Raw genomic sequence first — 16539 nt, forward strand, 5'->3', positions numbered from 1 at the left:
TTTTTTTTTTTTTGAGACAAGAGTTTTGCTCTGTCACCCAGGATGGAGTGCAGTGGTGCAATCACAGCTCACTGAAGCAGCCTCCACCTTGCAGGCTCAAGCAATACCTTGACCTCAGCCTCCCACCTACCTGGGACCACAGGCACATGACACCATGCCCAGCTAATTTTCTGGATGTTTTGTAGATATGAGGTCTCACTGTGTTGCCCAGACTAGTCTTGAACTCCTGAGCTCAAGTGATTCACCCCGGCCTCCCAAAGTGCAGGATTACACATGAGCCACCATGCCCAGCCCCAGTTCTTTTCAAAGCAAGCATTATGTTGAGGAACAACAACAAAGAGGACCCAGAACAAGAAAATTTCATTTTAAAAGAACAATTAGAAATTCTAAACAGAAATATTGAAAGAATAATATATGACAACCAAGCAATATAAATTTCAGAATATAAGAATTATTAAATATCATTGAATCTATTAATATAAATCATTATATCAAAAGAAAAATCAAAATATCATCTCCATATGTGATGGAAAAGGTATTTACATAAGTCAACATCCATTTCTATTAATTATTCTTAAATATGGTAATAGGTAGATGATTCCTCAATTTGATAAAAAAAATAACATTTATTTTTAAATGCCAATTAAGTATGTGTTTATGTGTACTTAGTTGTGTGGGTGTGTTAATCTAAAAGTCACACTGTGTAATAGATGAAAGCTAGAAGCCTCCAATTTAGTCAAGAAAAAGATGAGAAAGCTCGTGATCACAACTATTCACTTCGTTTCACGGGTGTTTGGCCATCCAATTAATAAGAAAAATACATGTGAAGTATAAAACTTGGAAAAGGGAATTCAGATTATATTACTTTTAGCTTGGAAAATAAAAGGAAATAATTGAAAAACTATCACAAACAGTAAGCTAATTTATTAAGCTAGCTGGATGCAAATTTTGTATCAAGAAATCAATCAATTTTTCAACTCATGATCAGATTAATGAAATTGAATATGCTGCTAAGGACCAAGCTCATACTGAACTTCAGCACATAATTTAAGTGAAAATAACGAAGCACTAAAGTATTTATATATAGTAAATCACTAGCCAAGGACGGTGGCTCACGCCTGTTATCCCAGCACTTTGAGAGCCTGAAGCAGGTGGATTACTTGAGTCAGGGGTTCAAGACCAGCCTGGCTAACATAGTGAGACCCTGTCTCTACTAAAAATTAGCTAGGCATAGTGGCAGATGCTTGTAGTCCCAGCTACTTGGGAGGCTGAGGCAGGAGAATCGCTTGAACCCAAGAGGCGGAGGTTGTAGTGAGCTGAGATTGTGCCACTGCAGTCCAACCTGGGTGATAGAGTGAGACTCAGTCTCAAATAAATAAATAAATAAACAAACAAACAAACAAACAAACAAATAAATAATTATCATTTGTGCCCTCCCCACCAAAAGATAAAAAATAACCTATGTAGACACATAAGCTTATATATGCATACAATATCTATAGAAGGTTACTCAAGAAACTCCTAACACTGGTTGCCTCTAAGGAAGGGAATCAGATACAGAAGGCAGGCCCCCTTTTCACTGTCCTCTCTTTATACTTTAGAGCATTGTATCATATGAACATAGGAACTGTTCAAAGTATAAATAAAATATATTTTGACCAATATGAAGGAAATATATACTTACTGGCAGTGATTCTCATTCCACAGTGAGTTCTTAAGGATTCTTGTCTTTGGAGTCTTAAAATAATCCTAAAAATTCTGGGTCTCATAATTCATATCTTGGAAATTGTTGAGAAAAACAGTAACTATTCTATTCATTATTCTGTTAAAACATTTAAAGTTGCTTTAAACTAAAAACATAGCCTTATATGTTTCTATGTTACTTTTAACCACAAAACGTCTTAGCATCATTACAACTTGATTGTGTCACCCATTGCGTCAGAATGGAGGGAGGGAGGCAGTGGGTAAGGCCAGCTTGAGTCTGCATGGCACCTGCCGCCCAGATCGCCAGGACTCAAGCCACGGTGCTGGCACCTACTAGCTGGTGACCCTGAGCAAATCCTTAACCAAAGTCTCCATCTGTAAAATGAGGATGATCGTAGACTCCCTCTCAAAAGGCCATTGTGAGGACGTTGAGTGAACTCACTCTTTTTTTGTTGTTGTTGTTGTTGTATTTTAGGTTTTGGGGTACATGTGAAGGACATGCAAGATTGTTGCATAGGTACACACATGGCAGTGTGATTTGCTGCCTTCCTCCCCGTCCCCTCTATCTGGCATCTCTCCCCATGCTATCTCTCCCCAACTCCCCACCCCCTGCTGTCCCTCCCCTATTTCCCCCGACAGACCCCAGTGTGTGATGCTCCCCTCCCTGTGTCCATGTGTTCTCATTGTTCATCACCCACCTATGAGTGAGAACATGCGGCGTTTGATTTTCTGCACTTGTGTCAGTTTGCTGAGAATGATCGTTTCCAGCTTCATCCATGTCCCTACAAAGGACACGAACTCATCATTTTTGATGGCTGCATAATATTCCATGGTATATTGTGCCACATTTTCCCTGTCCAATCTACACTCTTACAGAACACTACCCGAGTTCCTGGCCCATGGCGAGTGGTATAGACATGCAGCTAGGATGGTTTTTCAGATCTGGAGCCTCAGCTCAGTTCTTTTGGAAAATGGTGTGCCCTCTTTGATGTCCCTGCTGAGGAAGAAGGGCCCATGCTGCTTGACTCTTTCAGCGCTAATTTCCTATTTGTGGTTTCTTTGTGTGGTAAGGTAAGAAGTCTGAAAAGCAAAAAATGTGCGCCCTACTTCTGGGTGTGGCACAAAGGGCAACCCACAGCCTGCAGGCTCCTCCTATTTTAAATCTCTCAAAAATGAAAACCACAGCTTTCTTCCATCGGGTCAGCGAGGCAGTGGATCACTTAGCAAAATTATTTTTCACTTTAGAAGAACCATGCTGATTTGTATACAAAGAAAAATAGGCTTTTACAATGCACAGTAAACTTTACTAGAGATTGCAAAAAGGACATCCTTATCTCCAAGATAGCCATTAAATTACAAACTACAGTTACATTTTCTTCTACTACTAATTGTTTAGTGTTAAAAAAAGATCAAGGAAATAAAAATTTAAGAGTTAACTGATTCTTCCGCAAACACGAACGTACCCTCTGTTCTGTGCGAGTCAATAGTGCTAGTTACTGTGTCTGGAAGACAAAGCCAGAGTTCATTCTTTTGAGCAATTCAGTCCAGCACCTCCTCTAATGTGGCAACATAATCAATGTTTTAAGATATCAATTAAAGAAGGTTGAATTTTGTATCATATTTGCATATTGGAAAGCACACCTTACTCAGATATTGTCATTACACATCCTCGTTTCTATCTGCATAGCTGAAACCCCCTTTTCTACATTTCGCCTAAAGAACAAACCACTCAAAAGTAGATCAAATGTCTTTTCCTTCAGCAGCTTGTCCCTCCATGCCCCCATCGACTCCCCTAGGTTGGCTGGTGCAGGGCTAGGCAAGACTCTGAAAGATCCTTGCCACAGCCCTGAGCCTGCTCTGTTACCAGAGTCTCTCTCTATCTCCTGAAAGGCCCCAGCCCCTTGAGAGCACAGATTCCATTGTCCTCATCACTATATTCTCAGCATCAAGTGCAATGCCTGGACTATAACAGGTACTTCATAAATGGTTGATGAAGAAATGAACAAACAGTTCCAGAAGCATTCTGACTCTCCCATTACCCGCCTGGCTCAGCCTCAGTTTCCCCCTGGGATTTGTATGGCATGGCCATTGTCTTCACTAAAACCCACTGAACACTGCTCACAGGTAATACAGCCGACCAGCAACTATGTGCAAATCTAGAAAATACCGACCATCAGTAGGACAGCTTTAAGCCATATCACCCTCTAATAGATTCATCTCATGATCTACAATTTGAGTAGAAACAGAACATTTGGTATTCCATGAAAATATTTTGTTTTGGGGCAAAAAGGATAAAAATATCCAAGAATACCCAAATCTACAGGAATATCATGCAGATGCTCTTTGTCATGAACTTTACTGTCAGCACATTATTAGGAATTTCCTTCTCTCCTTGAAAGCATGGACTTCAAATTCAACCTGAAACCCCAAAGCGCACAAATGCAAAACCACATATGCAAATGGGTACAAAATCATCACCAAACCAAAACCAGGTAGTAGCTTACAAGATGACAGTCTGTCTCAGTCATTCCAGGCAAAGCCTCCCATGCATGGCTCTCTGAGCCCTTTGCATCTCTTCCCTTCTATTGGTTTTTGGCCATTTTTCTACTCTCTTGATCATTTCAGTACCAGCAGGAGGGTAGGAGAAGCAAATAGAGATGATATCATAATCCTCTTTCCTTCCCCCTCCTGGTATTTATGATAAAAGGCTTGAGGGAAAAGAGAGCTAAATTTAATAGCTGAAATGAGGGCTCTGAATAACCCTAGGGTTTTGATTACTCATGGCAATGGCTCTCTCCTGTTTTCACAGACATTTGATTCAAGTCACCAAGTGCATCCCAAGAATCCATTCTTTCCCAAACACAGTGCTGGGCATTTTGAGAAATACAAGAGAACCAAAGATTTAAGCTCTGCTCTCGGCAAGTTTTCCATCTCTTGAGCAGCACAAGGTTTACATGTGTGAAATAACTATGAGCAATTAAGACAGTAAGGATAATCAAAGATCCAAATAAACAGAACAAATAAATGTAGATGGAAATTCCCAGCATCAGTTGCATGTGCTCGAGCTGGCTCTTCTCTCTCATCTCCAACTACACAATGGCTGATGAGAATTGACTTAGAATCTTGTCTCCTTCTATTATAATATATTAGCACCAAGAGCAGCAATATTGCAAAGTTCAAGTATAGTAGCAACAATGAAGACAATGCAAAATTTTTACTCACAAAGATACCCCGAGAGCCTGGCCACCAGTTCACACCAACATCAAAAGGAATTAATTTTTTGGTTTCCAGCTCTGAAGCTTCTTACTCAGGGTCCCAACGAATGACACTCCCTGGTGACCTGAAGACCAAAACAGTGACCATCTTATCCCTGCCCCTAAGGAACGCTGCACAAGGGCACTTGTTCTACAGTGATGGTCAAATAGTCAGCAGGAACGCTTTGTTCAAATTTGGAGTCTAATTCTGTGATATGCGTAGATTATAATATGTTGCAATTTTTCTTCATTCTTCTTGCATGTAAATTAATCTACTGCACTGAAACTACTACTTAAAACGAAGGGGTTTGATTTATAGCCAGTCTTTCCCTCATAAATCACACCTACAGCGTGGTGCTCAGGGCCTGCCGGGCTGCGCCAGCACACACCTTTTATAAATGATTTGGGGTGACCTCCCATTGTGAAGCAGCCTGATACAATCCCATTCTCCCTTCCCACATTTGCTTTTCACTGGCTGGTTATTCCCGCAGGGACTTTAGACCCTGTTTTTGCAAGCATGCTAGTTGTGTTCTGTTTTGTTTTATTTTTTAAATTAAGGAGCGTAAAAATTAAAATCTATGGCTTTGCCCCCCCTGTACTTTGCTGTCTATAGACATACAGCTGTGCTTCCTGTCCCCTCCCTTGTAAGCACCATTCCTTTCAGTGTCTCATCTGGGTCACTTTCGGAGTCAGAGGTCTGACCTTTCAAGAGCCTAGAGTGCGAGGGGCAGCCAGCCTTCTCATTCGGCAGAGGAAACTGGCTAACAACACAGAAGTTTCTCACGAAGTGTTCTGTTGGGTCTTAGGGGAGAAATGCTCAAAGTTCATCATTTCCTGTGCATCCAGCTTCCCTGGAACTTTCAGAGATCGACAGGAAGCCAGGCGGAAGGTGTGTCAAGGAAGTGGGAACTCAGGATAGCAGCCATGCCTGGGAGAGCTAAGATGCAAGTCAGCCCTCACCAGACCCTTTCCTGATGGAGTAGGCAGTGTCAGGAGAGAAAAGCGTAACAACGTGTTCATAAAGCTCAGGGTAACACCGCAGGTCCCTGAGCCTAGATCTGAAAAATTATTTATCTTTCCTGAAGTCTTGAGATGCTAAAAGTTCCTTGCACAATACTCACAGCAGAGCTGGTAGCATCCCCGTCCACATTGCCCTGTTGTTAACGGCTGTTGTCATGGCAAGGGTGCTGTTACAAGAAAAACTTAAGATAAATTAATTTAACAGAGTGTAATTGAACAGAGGACAATTCTTGAATTGGACAACAATTGGAACCTGAAGAGAGGTTCAGAGAGCTCTCTGCTCTGCAAGTGCGCAGGCAGCATTTATGGACAGAAAACAGAGGTGTGGTACAGAAGCGGCCTGACTGATCACAGGCAGCCTTTGCCATATTTGAATGTGGTCTGATTAGTTAATGGTCTGGGATTGACTGAAGCTCAGCTGCTGTGATTGTCTAAGACTCAGCTATGATACAAAAGTATACTTCAAAGGTAGACTTTCAGTCCCTTTACATACTAAGCTACATTGCAATTTGTTACCTAGGGGCTCGAAGTATGGAGGCCTTCTCAGGCCAAATATAGCTTGATTTAACAGTGTCATTATTAACAGAAGTGAGGGGTGGGCAGCTTCACCTTTCTGGTAAAGGGAATGGGAGCTTCTGGTCAGCCTCCACTGGGCCACCTCGGGCAAGCCACACACCTTCTGCAGACATCACTTTATTTTCAAGTGCAGTGAGGCATGGGGGCCATGCTTTAACCTACTTCTAGCTCTAAAGTTAAATTATTCTGAGATGTATGCAGTCAAGTTAAATTATTCTGAGATGTATGCAATCAACACAAGGAAAGCACTTCCAAAAAAATTCGCTGTAAGAACCAGTTAAGTGTTACCTGGTGGAAAACATTGTGGACACAGTAGCTTTCCTTAAGGCAGGACTTCTCAGAACCTTTTTTGGGTCTCCTTTTTTGACTGTTTTCTTTATTTTATGGGATTATTTAACTTACAAAAAGATACATGCTCCTTATAAACACTACAGAGGTGAATTAAATAAATATTGATAACCTCACCTTCGTTATTCCGATACCGGTACCGGAGGTAAACAACACTAGGGTCTGATATGTCTGCATCTTCCCAAAAGCTCGGGTCCACCAGGACTCTCTTAAGAGGAAGATAGAGCAAGAACTGTTCCCCAGATTGTTTGACCATTGTACCCTTTTCACAGAGCATCTCACGGGTCTATGTCTTATCCTTTGCATACTAAGGGAAATCTTGAAATAAAGCTAAGAAATGCTTTTGATGGAATAGGATTCCTTTTCTTTTTTTTTTCCTGAGACAGAGTCTTGCTCTGCCACCCAGACTAGAGTACAGTGGCGCAATCTCAGTTCACTGTAACCTCCACCTCCCTGGTTCAAGCAATTCTCTGTCTCAGCCTCCCCAGTAGCTGGGATTACAGGTGCCCGCCACCATGCCCAGCTAATTTTTTGTATTTTTAATAGAGACCAGGTTTCACCATCTTGGCCAGGCTGGTCTTGAACTCCTGACCTCATGATCCACCCACCTCAGCCTCCTAAAGTGCTGGGATTACAGGCATGAGCCACCGTGCCCAGCCAGAATAGGATTCTTTTACCAAATCTAAAAGAAATACACAGGCAAGAGGTCAACAAAAACAACGCTATTTAGACCCGAGATCACAGGATCCATTCATTCTTTTTTTTAATTTGTATATTTATTTTGAGACAGAGTATTGCTGTGTTGCCCAGGCTGGAGTGCAGTGGTATGATCTCGGCTCACTGCAACCTCCACCTTCCAGGTCCCAGCAATTCTCCTGCCTCAGCCTCCAAGCAGCTGTGATTACAGGCATGTGCAGCCACACCCGGCTAATTTTTGTCTTTTTTGTAGAGACAGGGGTTTCACCATGATGGCCAGGCTGGTCTCAAACTCCTGACCTCAAGTGATCCTCAGCCTCCCAAAGTGCTAAAATCACAGGTGTGAGCCATAGCGCCCAGTCAATTCATTCATTTTTAATAAGGTTTGAGAGAACCTTTAAATCACCAAGATGCCACAAATACCTTCTCCGAAGGAGGTTCTCAGACCCAGTGTCTGGGGTTCCTCCCAACTTGGGCTCTCACTTACCCTGTGTGTCCTCAGGTTCTCCAAGCATCAGGTATGGAAGATGGTGGGACTACTCAGAACCACCCCTGCCACACACACAAAGGCTGGCAGAGGCTGACACTGTGATCATTAGGTTCCTGGCTCCAGCAGCCCCTGGCACATAGCAGGTCCTTGGCAAGCACTGTTGAATTTGTGGAGGAATAAATGCAACACTCATTGACAAAATGAGAAAACAGCTAACAAAAATGTAAGGCCCATCACCTGGCCTGGTCACGGGTCAGAGCCCCTGTTCTCCACCTCGTACTATTTTACTAAATCAACACAAAAACCTCTGAGAATTCAGCAGTCCTGTTCCTGTTTTGCTGAGGGTTCAAGTTTATATGACTAGAACTCCAAAATCTTGGTTCTATGACCTCTGGTTGCAAGCCGAGTGATCCCGCCACACCACAGTTGCCTCTATCCTTCTTTCCTTCAAGCCCTGCAGTCTAATCCTTAGAGACTGTGGACTGGGCACAACAGAGTGCAAGGCAGCTGGATGCAGGCAGCACACCTGAGGTCTGGGCAGATTGAAGGGTAACTGTGCGGTCTTTAGCCTGAGTGAGCTCTCACGGTTTTCACTCTATCAGTGCCCCCAGGACAGTGTCTCACTGATCCTATCTTCCATCCAACCTTCAGCCTATTCTCAAATGAAAGTGATTCTATCATAGTGACAACCTTGGACATTTTCCAAACATAAATAGCAACATGAACATGCCATAACCGAAAACACAGGGAAATTGTTACTACTCCATGTCTTCCCAGATCACAGAGTAAACTTGGTTAAATACTGAAATATAAAATGTCCATGTTGGCCTCTAAACTGTAAATTGTTGAGACGCACTATCATGTATTCACTGAACATGCACTACAAGATGTATCTGTGCCCGATCCTGAGTGAGACACCAGAGACACAAAGGTGAATAGGACAGGTGCCCTGTCTTCCCGTGGTCACAGGCTATAGACAAGACCAAACCTCCATTCAAACCATCACAGCACAGTGAGTACCTAGTGGTTGAGGAATTAAACCCAGGTGGACAAGAAACAAAATCAAAACAACAACAAAACATTGGCAATAAAATCCAGGAAAAAAATATAAAATATTTTTAAAGTGAACCCTGGGAACTATATTTTAGGCCTAATTATAAAACCTGTGCTGGTTTAGTTTCTGTAGACTTACAAGTTTCCATGGTCCACACCCAGATTTGCACAGAAGAGATTCAATTCCTGTGAGGTTCCAGTGGATTTCAAAATGCACTCACCTCTTCATAGTGAGACCAAAGCTTATTCTTGTGAAGAATACCTCATGATATATATGGAGGAGGTTCCAAATGTCTAAGATTAGACTGACAGATGAAATATTTGGTGTTGGAGCAGTACAAAGGGTTCTATTCCAGATAGAACACAAGCTCTGCATTATTGAATGTTGCCTGATCAGTGCAAACCAGGCTAACTTATACAGCAAGATCATTTATAAACTTCAGCTGAATTAAAAGCATTTTATACTTTATAATGTTATAAGGGGCAGACTCTGAGAAGGACATGCACATTTCATACTAGAAGTAGCAGCCTGCAGAAATTGCAAGCTAGCACATGTTTTATAAACTCTGTGTAGTGACTTTTCCCCATTAACACACGTTTATCTTTGTTTACTGTCCATTTTTATTATTAGTTGTTTGCTTTGATTCAACCAATATTTTTATGGGTAGAAACATTTAGGCACAAAGTTCTTCTAAAGTCAAACTTTTCTTCAAAATTTATGACTTGTATGTTTAGCTCACCTGATTTTTCTAATTGTTTACTGATTCTAAAATTTATGTGTATCACGAAAAGATTTTTTAATCTTTTCCAGGGATAAAAAAATAATTATGTAAAAGAAAGTCTTTCAGTGCAATGATGAACAAAGGAAAATAGGCCAAGAGCCCATGAATATAAGCTGAAGACTGTTTTCTTAGAACACTTTTCAGCCAGGCGCTGTGGCTCACACCTGTAATCCCAGCACTTTGGGAGGCCAAGGTGGGCAGATCACGAAGTCAAGAGATTGACACCATCCTGGCCAACATGGTGAAACCCTGTCTCTACTAAAAACTACAAAAAATTAGCTGGGCATGGTGGCACGTGCCTGTAATCCCAGCTACTCAGGAGGCTGAGGCAGGAGAATTGCCTGAACTCAGGAGGCGGAGGTTGCGGTAAGCCGAGATCGCGCCATTGCACTCCAGCCTGGGTAACAAGAGCGAAACTCTGCCTCAAAAAAAAAAAAAAAAAAGAAAGAAAAAAGAAAATTCTAACATAATGGCCAAGGAAGACCTCTTTGAAAAGGTGAATCTTCAGAGGGAATGTTCTCAGGCAGAGGACACAGCAAATTCAAGGTCCCTGCAGCAGGAAGAGGCATGGCCCAGTACAGAACATCAGGACCAGTGTGGCTGAAGCCAGGCAGCCAAAGGGAAACAAAGACACAAAGGCAGAGAGTTAGGCAGTGCGGTATGTAGGCAGTCCTTTCAGGACATGAGGACATGTCGTCCTTTTAGGACATGACGTAGTCCTTTTCAGATATGAGGCATGGGGGAATTTCATCTTTATTATTAATGCAACATAAATCTATTGAGAGATTTTTAATAGAGGGGTGATATGCTCTGATATACATTTGATATACATCTGGCTGCTTTGGGAGAAAGGAATTTAGGTATGAAAGACTGGTTGCAGAAAGACCAACTCAAGATTAAGAAACAAAAAGCCAAAAGTCCAGGGAATAGCAGGCATTGGCTTGGTCCCAGATGTAACATTGGAAATTGTGAGAATGGTGAAACTAGAAAGATGCTTTGAAAGTAATGTTAGTAAGGTGTGGTGTTAGATTTGATGTGAGGAGTAAAGGAAATGATTAATCCTCAATGAACCCTGGGATTTTTCACTAAGGAGCTGGGTGGATGGTGATGCCATGAAGCAAAATATGTTTTGAGGGATGAAAGTGGGAATCAGCAGCAAAGCTTTGGCCTGGTTACTTTTGAGATGACTCCAGGACATCGAGGTGGAGCTGCAGAACAGACAGTTCTGTGTGGATGTGACCTCCGTGGCAGGGTCTGAAGGAGGTATGCCTCTGTGGTTCATCACCATGCATCCTCTCATTGAATCTGCTAAGCAGTGATATGGTGAGGCTTGCAGAGTGAATAATTATCCTCATTTTCCAGGGAGAGCACTGAGGCTCAGAGAGATTAAATTAACTCAACAAAAGCTGCATCAACAGGTAAATCACACCTCTGAGAAAACAACCTCCACCTCCAAGTCTAGTGCCTTTTCTACTACACCAAAAAGAAAATGAGGAACACAGGGAATACAGCAAGAGAGTGGCTAAGAATAATCTGAAATTAACATATTGGAAATTTCTGTTTTGATTACCCATTGATTTAAAGTTTGGGCACTAAAATCAATTAGAATCAGTGTTAAGACATTCCACTAGCTATCCATTATCCATTCTTTGAACTTAGAATCAAGCAAGTGTCTATAAAAATTACTAAGACTTTGAAATGGACCAGAAAAAAAGATTGTGGTCTGTCTTGCCCAGTTCACTCTTCCAAGTTTTCACTAAGTTTCCTTGCCTTTGAGCTATTTCACAGCTGTAAACCATAGAAAACTGATAGGAATGCAGGTGATTTGTGTCCAAGAAATGCAAATTGGTTTTCGTGGTGATGCATTTGATTACTTCTCCGGGGATATTGACCAATTTTGCATCTATTTGTAAATCACTTCAGTGTTCCTGACTGCTCTGTAGGTGTATTTTAAATTCTCCTTTGAACTGGTTGTAATATCTTATTGGTTCTTTTGTTAATTAATGAGTTCAAATAAAGCTTTGATAGGCATTCATTTGTGTTTGTACAAGTCATGATTTTAACCCTTTTTAAAAATTATTTTTAACATAGATTACTTTTTAATATTAGAAATTTTTAAAATTATTTCAAAAATATTCCTCCAAATTTTGAAGAATTTATTTTTCTGAAAGAAATTACTTAAATTTTAGAAATCACTTCTGTAATTTAGAAATATAGGTCAATTTACCAGTAAATTCTATTACATTGAATAATTTGTAGTGAGATTAAGGCTTCCATAGCCCACAGATAATGAATGCTATATTCAAACCATTTTCTAAATGGTCGTGGCCAGTTGCAGTGGCTCACGCCTGTAATTCTAACACTTTGGGAAGCCAAGTCAGGCAGATCACTTGAGGTCAGGAGTTCAAAACCAGCCTGGCCAAAATGGCAAAACCTGTCTCTACTAAAAATACAAAAAAGTTAGCTGGGCATGGTGGCATATGCCCATAATCCCAGCTACTCAGGGAGGCTGAGGCAGGAGAATCATTTCAACCTGGGAGGCAGAGATTGCAGTGAGCTGAGATTGTGCCACTGCACAGCAGCCTGGGCAACAGAGTAAGTGAGATTCCATCTCAAATAAAAAAAAAAATTTAAGTAGTTGTGAGTCTTTTGTAGCTGAATGCCAAAAACTGTTTACTCCCAAAAGTGTGTAAGCCACATTTATATAACACTTCTTTGTCAGAATGGATGTAACAAGTCACTTCAAAACCCATCTTTTCTGTTTACTGAAGAGTCACTTGAGGCTCTCCTTTGAGGTCTAATGAACATTTTATATTAGAACAAAAGCAAATATCTCCTTCCCTGGGTATAAAGAACTGACAGACCCAGACATTCAAAATTGAGAATCTATCAAGACTAATAATGTCCCTGTCCCAAGACCCCCAAGAGGAATTCACCAGGAAGTCACTGAGAGTCTGTTTGCTGGCTTAGATTCAACACAAGGCCTGAAGTCTTGTTGAGAAGGGCTGCTCCCCTCATAGCTTGTGCCGGTAACTCCTAAACACAGCCACCCAAGCACTGTGCCCTGTGGCAGGGAAAGCGTGGCTAAGCCTATCTGCATGAACTGTGGGAACTGTACCCTGGGAGGCCACCCATGGACCATGATCTCAGCTTGTGCAGAAATGGAGAAAACAAGGACATCAATACAATGGATGAGTGTTCACCAGGCTGTGCAGGACAGGTTTTCAACAGTGCCACCATGTGGTTGTAAGGAGCAACAATAGCCAAATAGCTGCTTTAATAGCAGTTAATAGCAGCTATTTGGCTATTGAGCACCTTCCCAGTACCTTCATGGCTGAGATTTAGAAGTGGAATTGACCAAACCTTTGGACTAACCATAACTCGCTCTCCAAAAGCTCATATATTTTGAAGGATGCCCTCAAAAAACAGATACATAGAAGCATATGTATGTGCAATAAATGAATTGGAAATTAATTAATTTAAAGTGATATTACCGCAGTTGTATCTCAAGTGGTTGAAGCAGGTTATACAAGTGATGCTGATTTTTCTCCAATTAAATCCTGCATTATGTGTTAACTGGACCTCAGAAGAGATAATCAAAAAACCAGAACTGGAAAAAACAGCAGGCGACTAATCTTTACAGCTTTTCAGTTGCTTCAACTTCAGCTCCCACCCTTTATGAACGACAGAGGAGAAAGGGGACAGGAATTGCTATCTATTGCTGGTAAAGCAGGTAATATTTGAGCCAGGGGCCCAGGCCCACTTGATCAGAAACCCCTGGTCTCAGATCTTAAGACTCAGGTATTCTGGTCATAAGACCAGGACTCAGTGACATTCTACCAAGGGCCATAAAACTTGGGACAAAAAATGCAAGTTACGGAAAACTTTAGTTGCAGACATCTTTGCTTCTAATGTTAATAGAGCTTCTTGGGACAACCGAAAGATAAAACTACATATAAAAGCTTTTGAGCGCCATAAAGAAAGACACTAAATAAGTCCATGCCAAGCCAAGCCCTTCAGATAGGTGAGTGGAAAACCAAATCAGAGCCCCCAGAATAGACACTGGATGTCTACCACTGCAGCTTTCACTTCCACATGACCCAGAGTTGCACTTCCAGGTAGGCCTGGTGGTTACTGAAAGCGACCCAAGGTGGTGAGGCTGTTAGTCCAGGTTCTCCATTAACTTTGGCCCCACCTGCAACCATTGTTAGGTTAGGAGAGGAACTTCAAGTACAGACTTCACCCAGAATGAAACTAGCTCAAAGGAAGAAATTCTTAGTAACACCATCACCTATTTCATACAGACTCAGGGTCCAGTCTCTGCGTCAAAGTCCCTCGTTTCCTATGTGTCTTCCCAATGGTCCTCTGTCCTTAGACTCCATAAAATAGAAACAATTAGATGGAACTCAGTAGTTCCCTCAAAATGTGCATGTTTTCTTGAATATCAAAAAGAACTAGACTTCTGGAGGATTATAGAACTAAAAGCCAGAGAACCTTACAGTGCTCGAAACTAGTCAAATGCCATTAGCTAAAAATCTTTCTGGGGTTTCTCTGTAGAGGAAAAAGAAACCAGGCAATTTTCAGCATTTTTATCTGTCTTAAATCTAACCAAACAAATATGCTGGGGAGAAGATATAAGCACTTAATCATGAGAAACATCTTTGACAAAGAAAGACCGTAATAGGAACTGAGCAGGAAAAGAGAACACAGGGGAAGAGGTCAGGGGAATAAAACAGGACGGCAGGAAGAATGAATTACCACCCTCCTGGTCAGTCATGAAATTCCACCCAGGCTGGTGGTGAAGTAAGGTCATTCCCTCACTATAAATACAAATGGAGCAGTCCAAAAATTCATAATTTAGTCCCTTTTCACCTTCAAATTTCAGCCAAGGGTCCATATCATGAGCTTTCCTTCAATGTTTGTAGGAAAAAGGAAGTGTTATAAAATATATTCTCCTGAATAAATCTTAGATAGCTTCAGCTGTAAGATTGTTAAAATTAAAAGAAACAAGTGGTTGAGCAACTGAAGATTGTCTATGCTAACGGGCAAAGGAGAGGATGGCTGGGTCTGAGTCACCTTGAAAATACTGAGTCTAGTTTCCTGAGTGCAGTATTATCTTCTAATTATTCTTTCCCTTCCTCCCCTTCCTCCCCTTCCTTCCCTTTCTTCCCTTCCTCCCTCCCTCCCTCCTCCCTCCCTTCCTTCCTTCCTTCCCTCCCCTTCCCTCCCCTCCCCTTCCTTTCCCTTCCTCCTGCTTTAAGTAGTTCACAGCTTCCTGGGAGAGAGGCACCTAGGACACAAATAGCTGCATTAAAATGGGGACAGTGGTGACGGTCAAAGAGCGAGCCTGTTAAGACACCTCCACCCCTTGGCAAGTTCAAAAAGGGCAGAAACAGCCCTTGAAATTGAAGCAGCTGAGAAGTTATCATTATCATTTAACTCCAATTTTAACTAATTTGATTTTAATTCTCCCTCCTCAAGCCCAGGTAGGATATAAAACCATATCTGGTGGCAGGCATGAGAAGGAGCTCAAGACATGAGCAGGACCTGGGTACCGGGGTTGGCTTCTCCTTGGTGTGGAGAACAGGTGCTGCCTTGCTTGTGGGCATGAAAACCAGAAAAACAGCTGTTTTTTATTTAATGTGGACTATGTCCTCCGAATTTACTTACCTGCCAAAGGGGGTGACCTTGCCCATTTGCCTTTTATAGATGAGAAGACAGAAACTGAGAGGTTCAGTAGCAGCCCAAGGACACACAGCTTGGGATGGAGTGGGATGGAGTGGGATGGTGTGAGATGGGATGGGGTGGGATGGGATGGGATGGGGTGGGGTAAGATGGGATGGGATGGTATGGGGTGAGATGGGGGATGGGATAGGATGGAGGATGGGATAGGATGGGGATGGGATGGGGGATGGGATGGGGTGGGATGAGATGGGATGGGATGGGATGAGGTGGGGTGGGATGGGGTGAAGTGGGATGGGGCAGGGTGGTGTGGGCTGGGATTGAATAGGGTAGGATGGGGGGATGGGGTGGGATGGGGTGGGGCAGGGTGGTGTGGGCTGGGATGGGGTGGAAGGGGGTGGGATGTGGTAGGATGGGTTAGGATGAGGTAGGATGGTGTGGTATGGGTGGGACGGGGTGGGGCAGGCTGAACTGAACTGGAAGGAGTTCCAGGGTACAGGGATGGACACTTTAATAGCACAAAGGCAAGGAACACATAAGCTGGCTCAGGTTACCGGATCTCAGAGCCACAACCAGAGCAACAGATGACAACGAGGTCAGGGGTTAGCTGGTGCCCATGCTGTGGGAGCCTTGATGCTCCCTAGCTTGCATGCACCCATCACTGCTTCTTCATACAAGGACATGGATATCTACACAGGATACATACAAGGAGATGGATATCATACAAAGGTATCTACAAGAGTTGAAGTACAGGAATGGTTGTCTCTTCTTTCTTGAGAATGCAGCACAAGTTCTGTTTTTGTCTTCAAGGATTACAAATAACAAGATAGGATCACCAGTTCCCTTAGTCAGAGCCAATGTAGAGGTGACTCAGGAGGTCACCTGATGCCACCATCAGCAAAACCTGAACAGGGTCCCTGAGTCTCAGGTACTC

General features: G+C 42.3%; 1 long non-coding RNA gene across 3 annotated transcripts in view; it reads right to left on the reverse strand.

Annotated features, from left to right (window-relative positions):
* LOC108301449 overlaps positions 1-16539 on the reverse strand; it is a 165384-nt gene that overhangs the window by 84051 nt on the left and 64794 nt on the right. Inside the window, exon 1 of one of the 3 annotated variants that reach the window (XR_005199464.1) lies at positions 1685-2201. The exons of the other annotated variants lie outside the window; for them this stretch is intronic. This is a non-coding gene — a long non-coding RNA (uncharacterized LOC108301449). Of the gene's footprint in view, positions 1-1684; positions 2202-16539 lie in introns of those variants that run through there. 3 annotated transcript variants of the gene reach the window in all.

The sequence above is a fragment of the Cebus imitator genome, unplaced genomic scaffold (genome assembly GCF_001604975.1).
Source record: "Cebus imitator isolate Cc_AM_T3 unplaced genomic scaffold, Cebus_imitator-1.0 Scaffold1, whole genome shotgun sequence".
Classification (NCBI taxonomy): domain Eukaryota; kingdom Metazoa; phylum Chordata; class Mammalia; order Primates; family Cebidae; genus Cebus; species Cebus imitator.